A 19,809-nucleotide genomic window follows, 5' to 3' on the forward strand; every position below is an offset into this window, starting at 1 on the left:
GACCCTTAGAGTAATGTGGATTTGCTTTGTTCTTTAAGCCCATTCAATTCTATAGAAAATAAGAGAACCAAAAAAAAAAAAGCTAATAAATAAAAGTAAATATAGAAACAAGTAGCTTGTGAGCCAGTCAGAATCCATGGGACATGTTAACTACAGGTAAGTAAATCAGTAAACTATATGACAGATTAAGCATAGATAACATAAGTAAACCATATATGTGCTAAACATAGACATGCAAAGATCAAGTGGCACTCAGTATTCATAATATAGTAAATATACTCAAGGAATATACTATTGCAGATACACACAAAAAATCATGAGGCTCATGGAAGCACTTACCTGTTTTGAAATTGGCCAACCATACCTACCTGCCCCTACATATGGTCTCCCAAGAAACAAATAAAATCCACAGCTTCTCATCAAGCTAAATGACAGACAGCAGATATTCCATATCTCTCCGATAAAACACATCTCAGGATGTGTTTAAGTTAAGTTGTTTTCCCTGGCTTGTATTCTATCCTAAGCATGTTATCCTACTGGTATTCTTTCCCTTTGGCTCACACTGTGTGTGTGTTTTTTTTAATTTTTTTTGTAATGTTTTATTTATTTCTGAGAGAGAGAGAGAGCATGAGCAGGGAAGGATCAGAGAGAGAGGGAGACACAGAATCTGAAGCAGGCTCCAGGCTCTGAGCTGTCAGCACAGAGCCCGACGCGGGGCTCGAACCCAGGGACCGCGAGATCATGACCTGAGCCGAAGCCGGACGCTTAACCAACTGAGCCACCCAGGTGCCCCTCATACTGTGTGTTTTAATTGATTGACTATTTCATGTTATTTGAAAATCTCAGTTTGGTCAATGAGTCTTCCTGTTCCTTGAACTCTAGGATAGATTTCCTGGTAATACAAATAGTGGACACCAACGCATTAAAGGAAATCTTCATACGAGAGTTGACACGTTTATTAATACTGTAAGCCACATTGGACTCCTTGAAAATAGCAATTGGAGATTTGCAATGGTTCCTGCGGATTTCTGTCAGATCCAGTGGGTGAAAAGAATGTATAGAAGAGCTTGCCAGAGACTTCCATCTGTCTGTACTCAAAGCCTGTAACAACTTTGCTCTGGTTGGCCGAGCTCATTGAGCATTTTTCTTGGTCTGCCATGTTGTTGCCCTAGATGTGTTTGAGTGGCCTAGACAAACAAGGGCCCAATGCCCCAGCTATTACTTTGGCTTACTTTTGTCACTTGGTTGTATCTGTCCTTACTCCTGATTCGTTTTCCACCCATACAGAGCTCTCTAAATCTTAACATATAATGGTTTTGTGCATATTTTTCTGTACTTCATTGTCTGCCTTGGGTTTGCCTAGTGAAGTTGGCCTTCAACAAGCACTGGTGAAGTGTTACCAGCAAAGGGGAGAGATGATACAAGACAAACAGAGTGAGTGTGGAAGCAAGCTGAACCTGAATTTCACACAGACAGGCTTTTATTTTATCAATTACTTTTGCTTTCTCAGTGGTGTCTGGTGGGCCCTGGGGCAAATTTGAACATTTCAAAGGGCTTTAGTGCCACTAAATGACTGGACATAATTGGTGACAAAATTCAAAGCCATCGACTAGATAATTTTTTTTTCTTTTTTAAATTCACTATTTTTAATGTTTCTTCTTTTCCTCCCTGTGTCCCTGTCTCTCACGATTTCTGTATTTTCTCTTTCCTTTCTTTTCTTCTAACCCTTTCTCATTTTCTTCCTTCTTACATCCCTGCCCCCTTTTTCTTTGCCTTTTCAAAATACTGATTTATTTCTTTTCAAATGCCGGTGTTTCCAGTACAAGGGAAATCCTCTTTATACATTCTCTGGTATAAAACCCTAAGATAAGCAAGAGCTAGGCAGTCAGGAAAGATGAAAATATGTAGCATTTTAAAACAGCATTTATACAAATTCCAAAGAAAGTTTTAAAAGAAAAAGTCCACTTGGAAAAGGCTTGCCTTTGTGTTTTCTTGTGAGCTTATACCCTGAGACAAAGAGTTACTTTTTTTTTTAAATGTTTATTTATTTTTGAGAGAGAGACAGAGTGTGCGCAGGGGAGGAGCAGAGAGAGGAGGAGACAGAATCTGAAGCAGGCTCCAGGCCACCAGCTGTGCGCACAGAGCCTGACACATTGCTCAGTCTCACAAAACTTGAGATCAAGACCTGAGCCAAAGCTGGTTGCTTAATGACTGAGCCACCCAGGAGTCCCGACAAAGAGTTACTTCTTACTGATTTTGTATTGGAATAGATAGAACTGGCTAGAAACTTTTAGACTCTGAGCATTGTTTTCAGTTCTAAACATGCCACTGATAGATTTCTATAGTTAGTAGCTTTATTATAGTAAATAACCTCTCTTTCTTGGGGACATAAAGGAAGGTGTCAAACATAGTACTTATGCATATTAAAAATTGTTGGTTCTAATGATGATAATTTCCTCCTGAAAACAATGTCAGTAAGAGCTGTGTTTTCACTGAGTGTTTTTCCAAGAAGTTTTTTTTTAAAGTGACGATAACAGCTGCTAGTTGTATTTTAAGTCTATGCTTTGGCCGTCTCGTTAATCAGGGTCTACAGTAGGAAAAATTAGAAAAGAGGCAAGTTTCTTCATGATTTCCTTGGTTCTGCCTTCCTTGTCTTCTTGTGATTCTTCAATATCATAACCACCACCCCACACACTTTCGTCTGACCTCTGCTTTTAGGAAAGGGTCAGACATGTATCATTTAAACCTATATGCTGCCTTTTGTCTCACTTACAGGTGAAGCATCATCAATACGTAATTTGATATTTCATTGTATGTGTCTTGATCAACTACCAATCAGGAGACACTGCCTCTTGGGATTTCACAATCCGATCAAGTTATAAGGAATCGTTCTTGCCTTCAAGACTCTTCAAATCAGGAAGAGATAACACAGTGCAGAAAAAAATATCATGGCCTCAATAAAGTCATAAAATAATGGGTGATAAGTTCCCGGTAAATGGCGAATGTCTCATTTGCCAAAATATATGTTTTCTCTGTTAAGGGAATTTCAGACATCAGGTAGTAAGTAGCTAATGTGAGAGCAGTGCTTTGTTTTCTCGGCAAGCTCCGTTGCCTCTGTGCTTGGTGTTCCAGGAGTGGGCAGAGTATTGTTCAGGAAATGGCATGATGGAAGATAAGGAGTTTTGGGCACAGCACATCAGAATTTTATCTTAGTTTGCTAGTTTTTAGTTGCAGGACCGGGGAAAATTAATCTCTATGGGTGTTAAAATTTTAATTTGTTGTTTAAAAAAATTTCTTCAACATTTATTTATTGAGAGAGACAGAGCAAGAGCGAGGGAGGGGAAGAGAGAGAGAGACACACAGAATGTGAAGCAGGCTCCAGGCTCTGAGCTGTCAGCACAGAGCCCGATGTGGGGCTCAAACTCATGAACCATGAGATCATGACCTGAGCCCAAGATGGATGCTCAACTGACTGAGCCAACCAGGCACCCCTTAAAATTTTAAGTTATAAAATGAGGAAGACACTTCCATCTTACAGGGATTTTTAGAGCACAGTAAATTCAATAATTACTATAAACTCATATGTGTTTAATAAGAAGAAACTTCTTCAACAAATGACAACAATTATCATTATTAATTACCGCTTCTCTAAAATGTAAAATATCTCTTTGAGCATAAGAGAAAACTTGATACAAGACGTATGTAAACACATTCAGTGTATTTCTATATTAGAAGTAAATTGTGCTGAAATTTAATTTTCCAAGAGAGTGAGAGAGAGAGAGAGAGAGAGAGGGCATGAGTGGAGAGAGGCAGAGAGGGAGGGAGAGAGAATCCCAAGCAGGCTCTGCACTATCAGCACAGAGCTCGAAGGAGGGCTCGATTTCATGAACCATGAGCTCATGACCTGAGCTGAATGCAAGAATTGGATGCTTAACCAGCACTCAGGTGCCCCAAATTGTGCTGAAATTTTGAGATTTTAAATGATTATAGTATTCTGGGCTTGGAAATTCAGATGTTATTATAATTACAAATATCAAGAAACAAAGGAAACACATTTTAAAGTAAATTAATATAAAAGACAACTTTATTTTAAAGAGAGAGAGTGAGAGAGGGCAGAGAAAGAGAAAAGAGAGAGAGAGAGAGAGAGAGAGAGAGAGAATCCCAAGCAGCTCCACATTCAGCATGGAGCCCAGCTCAGAGCTGGATCCCATGACCCTGGGATCATGACCTGAGCTGAAATCAAGAGTCAGATGCTCAACTAACTAAGCCACCCAGGCACCTCATAAAAGACAATTTTAAGATTATGTACCCATTCATGCCATAAATAAAAACAAAAAAAGAGCTTTAACAAATATACTTGAGTCATTCTTTTTTTTTTTTTTTATGGTCCATGAAAGTGTTGACATAACCTTCTACGTCCAAGATACAGCTGTTCCTGCGTGAGGTAGCACATCAGCAAACAGAAACTCAGATAACTTTCATGTCGCTGTAAATACTTTGCTTGACTAGAAATGTAGTGCTGTAAATCCAGTCAGCCCATCCCCAAATACAGAGCCAACTCTGGGCTCCATAATTACTTTCTGGTTCCTTCTCACCCCAAACAAGGTTGGCTATGTGGCCCCAGCCAATCAAATATTTTTTACTTATCTCTTCCTTGTTCCTTACTCTATCTTACAAAAGCTTCCTGCCTTCCTCTCCTTTTGTAGTTCTTAGAATGAAGACTGCAGTTTCATGAAGTATTAACTAAAGTTTGTTTACATCAACATAAAATAATAGAAAATAAAATAATTAGAGAAAAACGCCCATCTAATCAAGTTTCTATTAATGCCTCTACCTGTCTGTCTTCTGAATTCCATTTGCTCACATCCTTTCAGAGATCTTGCCTTAATGATTATATTGTTTCTTCTGTACCTTTTTTCTTTTCTTTCCTTGACCCTTTTGACAACACAGTAAAGATGTTTGCCTATTTAAGTCTTCATCTTATAAAATAAAATAGTTTATAAAAAGTATCTCATGCCACTCTACCCTCTAGCCTTTGTCCCTCGCACCCCCCGCCCCAAATCTCTCTGTCTATCCTCACAAACAAAGTTATCCACACTCTGCTCATCTTCCTCACCACCCTTCCTCCTCAGCCATGGATCACAACAGCTTTTTCTGGGGTTCACGATGAAGTTCTTGCAGTTGTATCTAATGACTGTTTCTTCATTCCCATTGGACTTGGCATCTCAAAAGTATTTGTCCTTTTGAGCATCCATTCTCAATGTCTTGGACTCCTCTGTGCATCTTGGAACACAATCTTCTGTTCTCTTTTCTTAAGCCTTTTTTGCTGCTTCTTGTTTGTGTCATTTGTTGACCTTTTTTCTAAAATTGTTCCCTAAATAGTGGAGAGTCTCAGGGTGGTGTCCTATGCCTTATTCACTTCTCACTCAGTAAGTCTCTGTGAGTAAAATTACTATTCCCATGGCCTCCAAAACTTTCTAGCTAATGATGGTGCCCAAATATCTATATATTTTCCAGATTCTTCTAATGAGCCTCAGACCTACACGTCCAGCTGATTTCTGGGCATCTCACCAGAAGGCCTGAGGGCTTGTGGCAACTCAAACAGAACTCATTATCTCCTTCTTCTAAAAAATCCATTTTCCATAATGTTCTTTCTCTTTATTTTAGTTAATGAGTATACCCGATGCCCTTGTTTCCCAATCCAAAAACAGTCTCAGTTTTAGTATCTCCCTTTTATGCACCCCGTATTCAAATTATCAGTAAGTAAAGGTGATCCAAACTTCAAAATATTTCTTGATTCTCCCCAATTCTCTCCAGCTCCTAAATCTTCATAAAGAGCAGAGTTGTGTCCTGCCTTGTCGTAAATGGATGTATTACCATTACTTCCCTGTGAATCTAGGTGTCCATCCGCACTTCACTCCCTATTAAATAATACAGTACTTGCTTTCATCTAAATACCCAGAACTCCTTCTTGAGCACACACGTATATTCTCTTATTATTCAGTTTCACATTTAAAGTTCTTCCTGGGATCAGGTACTGATCTCTAAGTCCACTACTGCCACTCCAGTCCATTTCTCATCGGGACACCTGCAACAGCTCCTAGCAGGATTCTCTGCTTCCATTGTTGACTCTCAAGCAGTTCAAAGGTCAATCTTCTTTAAAAACTGCAATGTCATTAACCTTTTTTCCAATCATACTCACCATTGCTTACTCTACCTTAGCCACACTAGTTACTTTCTGTTTCTTGAAAAAACCAAGCTTGTTTTTATCTCAGGCTATTTCCTATGTATTGAATCTCTCTCCTAAGATCATCTCTTCATACTTTCATTTAATTCAAAATTAAATATCATTTTCTCATAGAAGTCTTTCTATCGTATTACAGTGCTTCACTTCATTCCAATGCAACTATGCCCTCAACTCTCTGCCTCCTTACCATGCTGTGTTTCTTTCATAGCACTTATCGGCTCCCAGAACTTTGTCATTTGTTTTGTATGTGTTTGTTGTCTATCTTACTCTTTAGAAGGTGAACTCCCTGAAGAAGGAATGATGTTCGTCTTAATCAATACTCTATCATTGATAGAGTGCAAAGCCAAAGTCTAACACATGATAGTGGGTCAATAAATTTTTAAATGAATCAATGTCAACTGATTTCATCTGAGACTTTGAATAAGGATTTTAACCTTTCTTTGTTTTGGATTTGTCTTTTGTAAAATAAGAACCCTGGACCAGAGGACCTCTGAAGCTTCCTTCCAGCTCTAAATCACCGTCTTCCAAGGCACTCTGGCAATTTCTTCTCCAAACAGGTTCCATTGTTATGGTCAAAGTTAGACAGATCTGCTCCCTTTAACAGAGGCCATGCAGATAAAATGTGTGGAGCACTTGAAGCAAGGAGTCTTATATAATGCTGTCCCTCAATAGACTTCATTAGCATAGATGCAGTTTCTTTTATTGAAATAGTAGATCGAAGTCCTTAAGGACTTCTCTCTGCCTTTTTCTCACCCGGTTCTTGCAGCCCTTCCCAACTCTGAGGAACAGGATTTGAAAATGACTGGCCTACAGGAACATTAACGTTTGGAGGACATCTCGCAATAAACCTGGTTCGCAGTCTTTCACAGGCAGAATAGAGAAACTGATCAGAAGAACCATTCTCGGTGGAGCGCCTGAGTGGTGCAGCCGGTTAAGTGGTTCACAATCTGACTCTTGATCTCCACTCAGGTCATGATCTCACAGTTCATGATTTTGAGCCCAACATTGGGTTCTTCAGTGATGGCATGAAGCCTGCTTGGGATTCCCTCCTTCTCTCTGTCTCTCCCTGGCATGTGTGTTCTCTCTCTGTCTCTGTCTCTCTCTCTCTTTTCTCTCTCTCTCTCTCTAAAAAAAAAAAATTCTTGGGTACACATAGAATGGAGTGTTAGGGAAAAAAGGCTTGGTCTGGCTGTTTTGGATTTGCCTACACAGAGAAAATGGAAACATTAATTCTTATTAGTTAAAAAACAATAAAAAAAAAATAGTGAAATATTCACTGCCTTGGATAGCCCATAAGTAACTACTGGAATCTCTCCATTGAGAGTAATAATTTCCATCTTTCATTAAAAGTTTTAGACAACACAATTATAATAAGACAACACAACTATAAATACTGACCCTTCATTTGCTAAAATTCATGAAGTATTCTGATTTGTATTTTATAATTCCATTTTGAAATGTTTGATAGCTCAAACATTTTTTTCTATAATTTATGAAATAGATACCCCAAACAACGAAATTGAATTCAATATGCATTTTCTTGTTATTCAAAACGAAAAAGGCATTGGGAGCTATGATTAAAATAGGGCAAATCTAGAGACTGTGGTGTTAATGAAGACTTAAGTTATAACAATGGCAAATTTTGTCAACACGTTAAAAATGTAGCTTATTAAGCTAAAACATATAGATCATGTGACAGGATATATCCTACTTTTACAATGATTTTATAAAGCATTTTCATATCACAAGAACTAAATAATATGGCCATGTCTTTAATTCTATAATCTGATTTCATTTAATGCTTATTATTTTGAAATATTAGTGGTTCCATTTTGATCCATATTTTAAATCTCCAGATATTTCCTTTTATTTCTGTTTATATTTATAAACTGTATCCTAAGAGATCCAAAGGTCAATGATTTTTTTCAATTTGAAAATGTGCAATGTATTTTTAGTGATACTTAATGCATAAACATGAAGAATTCTGCCAATAATATAGATTACACTACAGCAGATTGTACCATTATTTATAGGACAACTGTCTGAGGATCCAAATAAACCCTTAAAACATTTGCCACCACAATAATTTGAGATATGCTGAAGGGCACAATTCTGTACATAGACTAGATAGATAGATGATAGATAAATACTTATGTTTGAGCCAATCATCTAAATAAAAATGACTACAGAGATCACTAAACTGGCAGGCATGTGTTGGCCTCTGGTGAGGATAGAAGGGTCAATGAGTTTTACCAGGTGGTCTTTATTATACAGGTACTTTTTATTATTACTTGATTCTGAGGTGCCAAAGGCTATTTCATGATATTTAACAGTGATTATTATCAATTATTTGATAATTGATAATTATTATTTAACCAATTATTTAACTTTAAATAATTCCCTCTAATAGCTTGTGTGCACACGACCATATGCGTAAGATGACTTCTGCTGTTCATGTCGGAGATTGAAACTTTGTATTTCTTCCTAAAGGATTTTACTAAGCATATATATTTAGTGGTCATATATATATTCTATTTCAATTGTGACAGGTATGTTCATTGCCTTTGATTTAGGGCCCTTACAAATAGCAATAGGTGTAATAAAAGCAGAAACATCCGAGAAATAGGGCGGGGGACTGCTGTTGAAGAACTGTGACTATGGGTTCCTGGCAGCCAGACTTCTCCATGGTTGTTGCTGAAGGTACTCTCTCGGGTGCTGAGACTGTCAGGCTCCAGAGCCTGCCAAACACTGTAAATGGGCGCTCCCGCTGTTGCAGGATCTGCTCATTGGGCCGATGTACAATCGCAGGACAGGAGCCTCATGACCACCTCTGAGAAGGAACATTGGTGACACTGGATTTATCATCAATCCCAGATGCAAAGCTCTGGCCCCATTTGGTGACTGGTTCGAAAAAGATAGCTGCTCGGTGTGACAATGTCACAAGTTGTCACTTGCAAGAGTTTTACTTTTTGGCAAAGAAGAGCAGTCAGTTTCTGTTGAGTTTACTTAACAATCTGGATACTGTTTTGAAAACTAAAGCAATGGCTTTAACTGTCAAACCTGGCATTTGTTACAAAATTAAAAACAAAATAATGGGGGCAGCTTTTATAGGTATTAATGCAAACACCAGTCTAAACTAATGGTTACAAACTTTCTTCTCATAGCATTTTGTTTGTGTTTGTTTTTCTGTTTGTTCAATGCAGAAAATTTAGATATTTTGTAATTACAGAATATTAGGAAAAATAAGATTGTNTTTCCCTAGTCTTTTCAATAGATTTGTGGATGAAATGGATATGTAAAATACCTAGCTATTGATCAATACATATTTTTATTGAAAATTGTTGATCCATACTCTCAATATAGTATTACATTGTCCATTTTTCATGTGATAATACTGCTTACTCATGGTATTATATATAACTTAAAAAAAAACACAACTCTGTTTTGCTGTAGTAAGTTTCCAAGTGATATCGACACAATATGTGATTTAACCAATTTCTATGGTTAAACTTTTCTATTGTTTCCTTTCTGTTTCTTTTTTTCTTTTCTCTTTCTTTTTTTTTTTTTTTGCTATTAAGGATACTGTTTTAATACATACATTTGTATAAACTCTCTGTACAGATGTTTATTTATTTTCCTAGGAAATTTTCTTAAAGAGAAAATATTAGGATTAAAGAAGGTGAGTTGTTAAAAAAAAAAAGTATGTGCTTTACTTATTTATGTGCATTTTAAAATTCTTTCCCTACAGGTTGGACTGATTTTTATTTTGACCACCAGTGAATAGCACTACTTGTCTCACTGCTGTGAGAATCATCTAATCTTAGCCAACTTGATAAGTGTGAAATGGTGTCTCAGTACTATTTTAGCTGAATTCCTTTGCTTACTAACGAGGTAGCACATTTTCTCCACATTGAATGGTTATTGGCTTTAAAACTGGTTAGCACATCTAATTTTCCATTTCCCTTTTCATCTTTATGATGTCTGGTAAGTCTGTGGAAGTTCAATGTATTTACATTCCTTTAGGGGTACTGGATATTTTATCCATAACGTTTAGAGACTTAAATTTAAAATGGACAAAACAAAAATGAGAAGAATGTCTTCACAGGTTGGTATTTTATGATGGTGATTTGTGAACCGGGGCTGCCTAATCATCTGCTGTACAATATGACCGTAATGCTTTCCTTCTTTCATTTGCCCATTTAATTTCATTTGTCCAATTAATCACTTAAACTGTCGACAGATTTTTTTTAAAAGCAGGAAGCCCCATCTTTTTCTTTCAGGCCAAATCCCTCTTTTGTTTTTATTTTTGTTTTTTGTTTTTTGTTTTTAAGTTTTTTTAATTTATTTCTAGGAGAGAGAGAGAGAGACAGCGTGAGCAGGGGAGGGTCAGAGAGAGAGGGAGTCACAAACTCTGAAACAGGATCCAGGCTCTGATCCGGCAGTCAGCACAGATCCCGACGCGGGGCTCGAACCCACGAACCGCGAGATCATGACCTAAGCGAAAGTCGGACGCTTAACCGACTAAGCCACCCAGGCGCCCCTCTTTTGTTTAATTGTGCACAGTTATTGCTCACTGACAATTTACATCTACTTGCTCCAGTCATGTCTCTAATACCAAAAGGAAGCAAGAGAACTGGAATGTCTCATCAGTCCATTAGCATTTTTTAATCAGTTCTTGCCACAGCAGGTAATTTTGAACCTTGGCCCCACCTGATATCCTGATACTCTGCACAGGAGGTATACACTGGCTGTCTCGGATTTCGCGCTGAGCTGCAAGATTTTGACATGTTTACTTCACACTCACAGGCTTAATCATTTCCAAAAGCATTACCGTATGCCAGACAGATGGGTCTGGGGAAGGTCAAAAATCTGATTGCATGCTGAGTGCGGACACCACTCCTGATAGTGTCTGTGGTTGAGTCAGACCACAGGGGCCTCTTTTCTGGTTGTAGGAGGGGCCAGAAGCAATCACCTGTCCTTCACCTTGAAAGGAACATCTCAACATACCCCTGGACCTCTAGGAATTTCACTGAGGCAGCAAGGCCCTGAATTTTTGTTGTATTTATTTCCCATCCTCTGACAGGCTGATTTATTACCAAGAAGTCTAGAATAGTCGCTACTTCTTACTCGATAGGTTCAATCAGCATAGTTGGTATATTGGGCCAGTGTGATATCTTCTGGAAAGGAAAGGAGATGAAAATCCCTGAGAACGAAATGTTAGAACGCTGGAGATTTGATTTAGTCCTGAGGTAAGAGGTAAGGACACAGTGGTGGCTGTGCCCAATGAAAGCAGATGGACATGGGTGGTCTTTATTAGGAGGGATGGAGACAAATTATTTGCCCCCTCAATAGCTGCATACCAGATACCAGGGAACATGTTACCTGCTCAAGCAGTAAAGCCACATGTGACACAGGGGCTGCATTTGGAGTCACAAATGGGTTTAGCTTTGACAATTCACTTCATTCTCCAAGATTCACCTTTCTTCTCCCCAGAGAAATAGGAACGTTGAATGGAGATGGGTTAGGAATCACACCGTGTATCTTTCAAATCCTTGGGGGTGGTACCTATCTCTGCACTCCTCCTAGGAATGTGATATTGTTTTGAGTTTACTCTTTTCCTGGGTAAAGGAAGCTCTGGTGGCTTCCATTTGGCCTTCCTACCTTAATACCCCTCACGGTCACATCAGGGAACTGGTGTTCTGATTTCGCAGGTGCTGAGTATGTCTACTCCGATTACGAATTTTGAAACCAGAGAAATAATCACAGAACATCTTTGGGAACCTATTGGATATTGTACAAAGCATGTAAACTAAAACCATTGATAATCTGATCTTCATGAACCACTACTCTGATGGGGCACAACAATGTTTTACATCTCTCAGTTCTTTTTTTAAAATGTTTTTTTAAAATTTATTCTTGAGAGAGAGAAAAGGACAGAGAGAGAGAGAGCAAGGGAGGGGCAGAGGGAGAGAAGGACACAGAATCTGAAGCAGCTCCAGGCTGTCAGCACAGAGCCCGATGCGGGGCTCGAACTCACAAGCCATGAGATCATGACCTGAGTCGAAGTCGGATGCTTTACCAACTGAACCACCCAGGTGCCCCTACCTCTCTGAGTTCTAAACTATAATCCAATAGTCTCCCCACCCACGCCCCGAAATCTGATCACTTCCTTTTCTCCAATGCATAGTTGTTAAAAAGTTGTACTTTCCTGGAACAAAGACTGTGAGAGATATAATAAACAGTATAAATCTTTGACAGTGCATGAGGTCTTTCCTTCAGGGGATCTGGGCTCCTCTTCATTCAAGTGGCTTTATATCTATAAACTGGCTCAAGTCTGGGAATTGATTGAAGGGATTTGGCTCTCTGTTTTTATGTTTCCCGCTAAGTTTTATTCACCGACCTAGAACTTTCTGCTTATAAAGATCAAGACAGAATGTAGTGGTCTTTCTATCCATTTCACTTCTAGACAACATCATAGGTCTCTGCTGGTCAGACTGTGCTGATTGCTCCTTTGCGTCCATTGTTCCTTATAGTAAGCACACCCAACTTACATTCAGTGTTGAATGCTATCCCAGGGTCCAATTACTCCCACTGTATTTATGTTTCTTAATTCAATGACTGCACTTCCCACTGTAGAGCCTGACTTACAGAGAAGATGATCACAGAGGATGCTGAAGCTCCCCTTGAAAACTTTTGTATCAATGTCGTGGTGTTGTGTGTGCCTTCCCAAACCTCCCAGGGTGGGTGAGTTTTAAGTGACATTAACATACCAATATCCCTACACCTTTACCCCAACTTTACTGAAATAAAGTTTATATATAACATTGTGTAAGTTTAAAACTTACAACGTGCGATTTGGTATACCTTTATAATTCAGTATGAGTACCACAACTGTCTTAACTAACACCTCCATATGTCACATAATGTTTCTTTTTTTGTGGTGAGAATGTTGAAGCTTTGCCCTCTTAGCAATTTTTAGGTTGTATGGAGGTTTCTCAAAAAATTAAAAGTAAAATTACCATATGATGCAGCATTCCCACTTCTGGGTATACATCCAAAGGAAGTGAAAACAGGGTATCTTGAGCTATCTGTACTCTCACGTTGATTGAATTATTATTCACAATAGCAAGATATGGAAACAACCTAAGTGTCCATGAGCAGATGAATGAATAAAGAAGATGTGATATACCCCCCAACACACATACACACACACACACGTGCACACACACACACACACACAAAATGGAATAGTAGGTTGCCATGAGAAAGGACAAAATCTCGCCATTTGTGACAAGATGAATGGACCAAATGAGAGAAGTTAAATTTTGTATGATATCACTTATATCGGGTATATAAAATATCTCTGAGTCTTTAAATCCTTTCTTCTACATTAAACCACGGCAGGTCCAGCATTTTCAATTTTCTCACCGCTGCCCATCTTCTAGTCCAAGTTTCAGGCAACCAATAAAACCAGATGATTATTCATAATGCAAATAAGTCTGGTACATTTGGTACTCAAAGGAAATCTTTCTGGTTTTCACCATGAGATTCAATGTTGTAATTTTCAAATCATGTTCTTATATTTTGTTTTCGGAGTTTTTTTTAAGTTGATTAGCTTAGTAATAACACTGATGCTAATGGCAATGATTGTGACAGGAACAGCGAGCAGGGGTTACTTGGTGTCGGCTCTTTGGTAACATTTTATTGATGCTTTTACCAGTGCTTTATAAAAAAATTAACTCATCAGGACTCAACAAAAATCCCTAGAAGCAGCAACTCTAATTGTTTATATTTTTAAAAATGTTTATTTATTTATTTTGAGAGAGAGAGAGAGTGTGTGAAAGTGGGGGAAGGGCAGACAGTGAGGGAAAGAGAAGATCTCAAGCAGGTTCCCCACTGTCAGCATAGAGCCCAATGTGGGGCTCCATCTCAGATCTCACAAACTGTGAGATATTGACTTGAATGGAAATCAGAAGTCATATGCTTAACTAACGGAGCCTTCCAGGTACCTCCGCCATCTTTCTATCGATATATAGATGTTTGTGGCATGAGAAATCTGCTCCTCATCCCACAAGTAGCTTGACACACCAACTGAGATGAGCATGCAAACTCACATTTAAACCTCATAACCTTTCATAAGCACCATATAAATATGAATAAGGCACAGTGATCATCACTGTTTTGCAGCAGCAACAAAAAAGCATTAGGTTTTACAAAGGTTACATAACTATCCCACTCTCACTAAGGGGCAGAATTTGACTTGAAATTGTATCCTCTGGCTGGAGCGCTGATGTCTCCAAGTAACATTTCCTGCCCTGGGGACACAGAAGTCAGGGTGGGGCCCACATTAAACAAAGGCACAGGGCAGCACATTTTCCATGAAAAAGGCCAGAAAGTAAATATTTTAGGCTTTGAAGATCCAACATCCTCTATCACAACTACTCAACTCTACTACTGGAGCATGAATGCAACCATAGACAATAAATAAACAAATGGTCACAGCTGTACTCAGATAAAACTATATTTACAGAAATAAGCACTGGGCCAAGTTTGCCTTGAGGGTGACAGTTTGCTACCCATGCTTCACGGCACTGAGAATTAACAAACCATCACCGCATGCCAGCAGTAAGGAAGAATCTTGTAAATATAATGAGTAAAAGGCCAGATGCAAAGAGGCACATACAGTTTGAAATCATTTGTAAAAAATTCAAGAACAGGCAAAACTGACCTACGGCTACAAACGTGAGAATAGTGGCTATCTTTGTGAAGAAATATGACTGAGCAGCACCAAAATTGGGACATTCAAGATGCTGTAAAATATTCTATTTTTTGATATAAGTGATGTTTACATGACTCTGTTCACTTTATGAAAGTGAATTTATCAGTTGACTCAGAATATGGGCACTTTTTGGGGTGCCTGGGTGACTCAGTTGGTTAAACATCTGACTTCAGCTCAGGACATGATCGCCTAGTTCGTGGGTTTGAGCCCCACATTGGACTCTGTGCTGACAACTCAGAGCTTGGAGTCTGCTTCAGGTTCTGTGTCTCCCTCTCCCTCTGCCTTTCCTCTGCTCAGGCTCTGACTCTCTATCTCTCAAAAAATGAGTAAATGTTAAAACAAATTTAAAAAAAGAATATGAGTACTTTTTGAACGTACACTTTAATATAAACTTAAAATGGAATTAATACAGAAAGATGTGAAGTATTAAAGGAACTCAGTAAAACCAAGCAATTATTCAGAATACCAAAGTCAAGAATGTGAACTAAAATGAGAATGTAGGAAATGTTAGGGGCGAAAAGTACAAATTTCTCATTATAAAAATAGTAGCTAATACATTTTGAGCATTTGTTAGTTCCAGGATTTACATTAATTGCTTTATAAAGATTATCTGAATGACCTCTGACTATAGCCCAAATGGTAGGAAATATTAATGGTGGGTGTTTTTCCAGTTAAGGAAGTGAAAACACAAAACATTGAATAGATTTTTCATAGTTACACAGATTGTTAGTAATGGATGCAAGTGCAAACCTCAGTCCAAGAGAAACAGTAAAAGAAAGAAGGAAAAGAAGAAGAAATGTGGCATGATTGGAAACTTATGGAATATGAAGACATATTTCAGTTAGAGAAATACCAATTGTTTTAGAAAGCTAAGATCATAAGAAAACTCTGCAAGCAGTTGCAGGGGAGAAGCCATGTGTTTCTAATGGGCCATCCATTTTTGGTAGTCAATTCCTTTGGTTCAGCAAATAGCAAAGAAACCTCTATACAACCACTGGACCATAAGGAGGAAAAAGTTGTCCAGAAACACCATATCTTTGAGTAAATCATTCAAGAGTATCAGACTAATCTTATTTAAGGGTTTATCATCAGAAGAAGTCCCTAAGTGTCTCCTATCCCTTTTTATTCAGTCAACAGTAGGAATAAATCTTCCGAGGCTATACATAATAGCTTTGTAACCATCTTCATACTGCCATTAAGAGATGGGCATTGTTTAGTCTGATCTAATCACCACATATTTGGAAATAATAACCTTGTTTTTAAATCCTTCCTACCTGACTCTCTTCTCCAGGTACTTGTTTATGTTTTCCACTAGCTCCGAAAAGAAATCCAGCTCATTCTACCTAAAGAGATGCTCCACACATTACTTTCCATCTTGGCACATTGTCTATTTCAATTCATCCATGTGTCACTGTTTCTTATTACTTATTTGTTTTCTTATTTCATCATTATTATCACTTTTATGAGAGAGAGAAAGAGAGAGAATGAATTCCAAGCAGCTCCCATACTCTGTGTGGAGCTGGATAAGAGGCTAAATACCAGGACCCTAAGATCATGACCTGAGCCCAAATCAAGAGTGGGGAGCTCAACTGACTGAGTCACCCGGGTACCCTTCCCGGTTTCTTTATCATATGAAACTCTGGCTGCGATATGAGCTCAATGCAGTCGGTCGCTTGTCTTGCCGTATTCACTCCTGTAATATACTTTTCAAAGGGTCAGGCAGATATATGGATTCAAGAATTCAAATATTTCTTAAATGCATGCATGAATGAATGGATGAATGAACGAATGAATACTGTAAATAGTCAATGAATCGGTATGTCGTCTTTGCCTTTTGTCTTCTCTAAGAATCTTAAATTCCATCAATTGCTTGCTATCTTTATGGTTTGAGTAAAAATTAAAGGGATGGTTTAGAGATTATGAAGTCTTTGGCAGTTAATAAAGACAAGTATTCACAGGTGGTGTTTTCAGTCATTGTTCCCCCTGGCAATTGGAACTCTGCAAGAGAAAGAAATATATGGGAATGAAAACACTGGATGTGAAAATGGAATTTTTAAAATGTGCATTTCCAAATTATGACTCAAGATACCAGACTGATACATTCTGTCCCTTGCCAATAGCTATTTGTATAGAAAAAGTATTATTTCAGAGATAAATGGCTTGATAATGAGGAATTTAAACTGAATTTGTAGACAGATGGAAGAAAATTCTCTGGGTAAACACATTAGTCTAGTTTCTAGGCAAATAGCAAGTTTAACACAGGAAGTAAAAAATAGGAGAGGGAAAGAGATTCATACAAGAGACAATATTACATGATATTAATTGAGTACAGACAGGCAACTTAAATTCTAGCTGGAATGGATACTATACAAATGGAGAGCCCACCACAGCAGTGTTTGCATTGTTCTTGAGAGATCAAGAAATCTAGAGGAATTCTGACTGGGTGCTAGAATGTGGCAAGGACAGAACACGCATAATTGTAAAGAAATACCAGTTGTAAGAAAGGACAAGGAAGAGAACTGAGCTCTTAGTTTAAAAAAATATATATATATTTATATGCACAAATATATATATATATATATATATATATATGCAGGAAAATTAATGAAACTAATGGTGAAATCAACCCAGAGAGATTGTGGACAACACTGAAACAAAAAAGGGAAAGGAGTAGTATTGTGTCAATGTTAGTTTCTTGAGTTTGCACTGCAGCTATGTAAGAGAATTTACTTGTTTGGGGGAAATACACACTGAATGTAGTGGTAAAGGAACATCATGTCTGCAACTTACTCTGAACCGTTAAGAAAACAAATCTGTATTTTTTCAGAGAAGCAGACATAGGGAGATAGGCTTTCTTATATTATTGCTGTGGTTTCTTGATCTCAAAATACATTTATTTTATTATGTCAAAAAAAATTAAAGCAGAGCATAACATTTAGAGAAAGAATCCTGTGTTCAGATTTTAGATCATGAGTTAGTAGCATTAGGATAGGAACAGAGTCTTTCACTTCTTTGAAACACAACTGCAAAATGAATTTCGGACTTATTTGTAGATTCACTGTGATAATCAAATGAAATTGTACAGTGCCTTTGTAAATTACAAAGAATAATGTTAACAACATTAGTTATTATAATGAGAGTGTGATGGAAATTACAGTAGATCCAGAGGAAAGATACAGTAGAATTGGGCATTTTAACTCCCTAGGCATCTTCTGGGATGTCTTCAGATAAAAGCAGTTTTGATTTGTGTGGTAATCGTTTAATCTCTCTAAGAATAGAATAAATGACTAGGGGAACCTAATTCCAAACCAAATGGAAAACAATTCTAAGAAAGTAAAAAGAAAAGATAATAATTTCCACTTGTTAAGGTGGAAACAGAAATGCCTACCATTTAATACAAGAAAGGTAAAGGATAGGCATGCACAAACTCCTTACTCATACCTTGTGAAGGCAAAACTTACAAAATAGTTTAGATTTTGAAATATAGAATACTATTATGAAAAATAGATATGATTGTCAATGTGTATGCTATAGCCCAGCCTGTACAATCCCAAATTGTCTAGATAAAGAAGAGTGATATAAAAAAAATAGCAATACAGAAATCTGGCATCAAGAAATTCTTGATCTGGCATCAAGAAATCAAGATTTAAGTAACAAATCTCTAAAGGATTTCTGATAATAATAGCACCTGCTATACGCCAGGAAATATGGTAGATCAGAACTCCAATGATGAAGAAGAATGATCTTGTCCCCCAATAGACCTTGCCTCCATCTCACATCATGTCACCACCTGTTACCTTCTACATATTTTTATTTCCAGATTTAATAGAGAGCTTGAAAACTTTCTCCATGTACTAAAATCCATATACTTTTAAACCTCAAAGAATGAAATTGACTGCATGTGTGTAAGTTTTTAAAAACTCATATAGGGAAATAAAATGTGAACTGTCACAAAGTAATCCAGTTTCACTGTTAGTACATGACATTACCTCACTGACATGGGTGAGGATGAAGACATGCTGATTTAAGTGACTTTGGAAATGACTGGAAGAGGAAAGTGAAAGGAAATGTAACTAAGTGCTTTCGTCTAATTGGTAAAGTTGTTTCTCACAAGGGTCAGGGTTTACTGTTTTGCAACTGCTGTGCACATATATGGCGTTGAGAAAATAAGTAAATGGATGGTGGGTAGAGTAGACAGGTTCTCACTGTTCATAGGGATGGATAGAGATATGCAAGGAGAGAAGTTAGAACAAACCATGTGGGACTGGAATAGAGTTGAAGATATCAGAATAAACTCGTATTGAGTTTAAAATAGATACTATGGGATAGATGTAAAAATACTTACAGATTTGCTGGTATAGATGAGTTTCCCGCATATGTATTATTTCCTAGCTCTCTCTGCTCAGATAGCCTGGAAGTGATGACACTCCAATAGCAATGAGTACATCAGTGCCCAGGCCTTGGTTTCCAAGAACATTCTTTGATAAAAAGAATCAGAGCTCCTTGGAGAAATGGCTGATTCTAAGACCCAGGTAAGAAATATACAAAGGAAACTTAGAGCATCTAGTAGTATCAGAAAGGAAGGAAGGGACACAGGATAGATTCCCAATGGCCGGAGTTGACGAAAAAGGAGGAACACAATAAATGAAGTGTGGAATTATAACCCGGAGAATAAAAATAAATATCCATGAGTCCATACTGATAAAAATAGAGTGATTGAATAAGTAAGAAAGATGGAGAATAGACAAGTCTTTTATACAGAAGAATTCCAAATAATGATGTA

This window comes from Crocuta crocuta, unplaced genomic scaffold (genome assembly GCF_008692635.1).
Source record: "Crocuta crocuta isolate KB4526 unplaced genomic scaffold, BGI_CrCroc_1.0 scaffold190, whole genome shotgun sequence".
Lineage (NCBI taxonomy): Eukaryota > Metazoa > Chordata > Mammalia > Carnivora > Hyaenidae > Crocuta > Crocuta crocuta.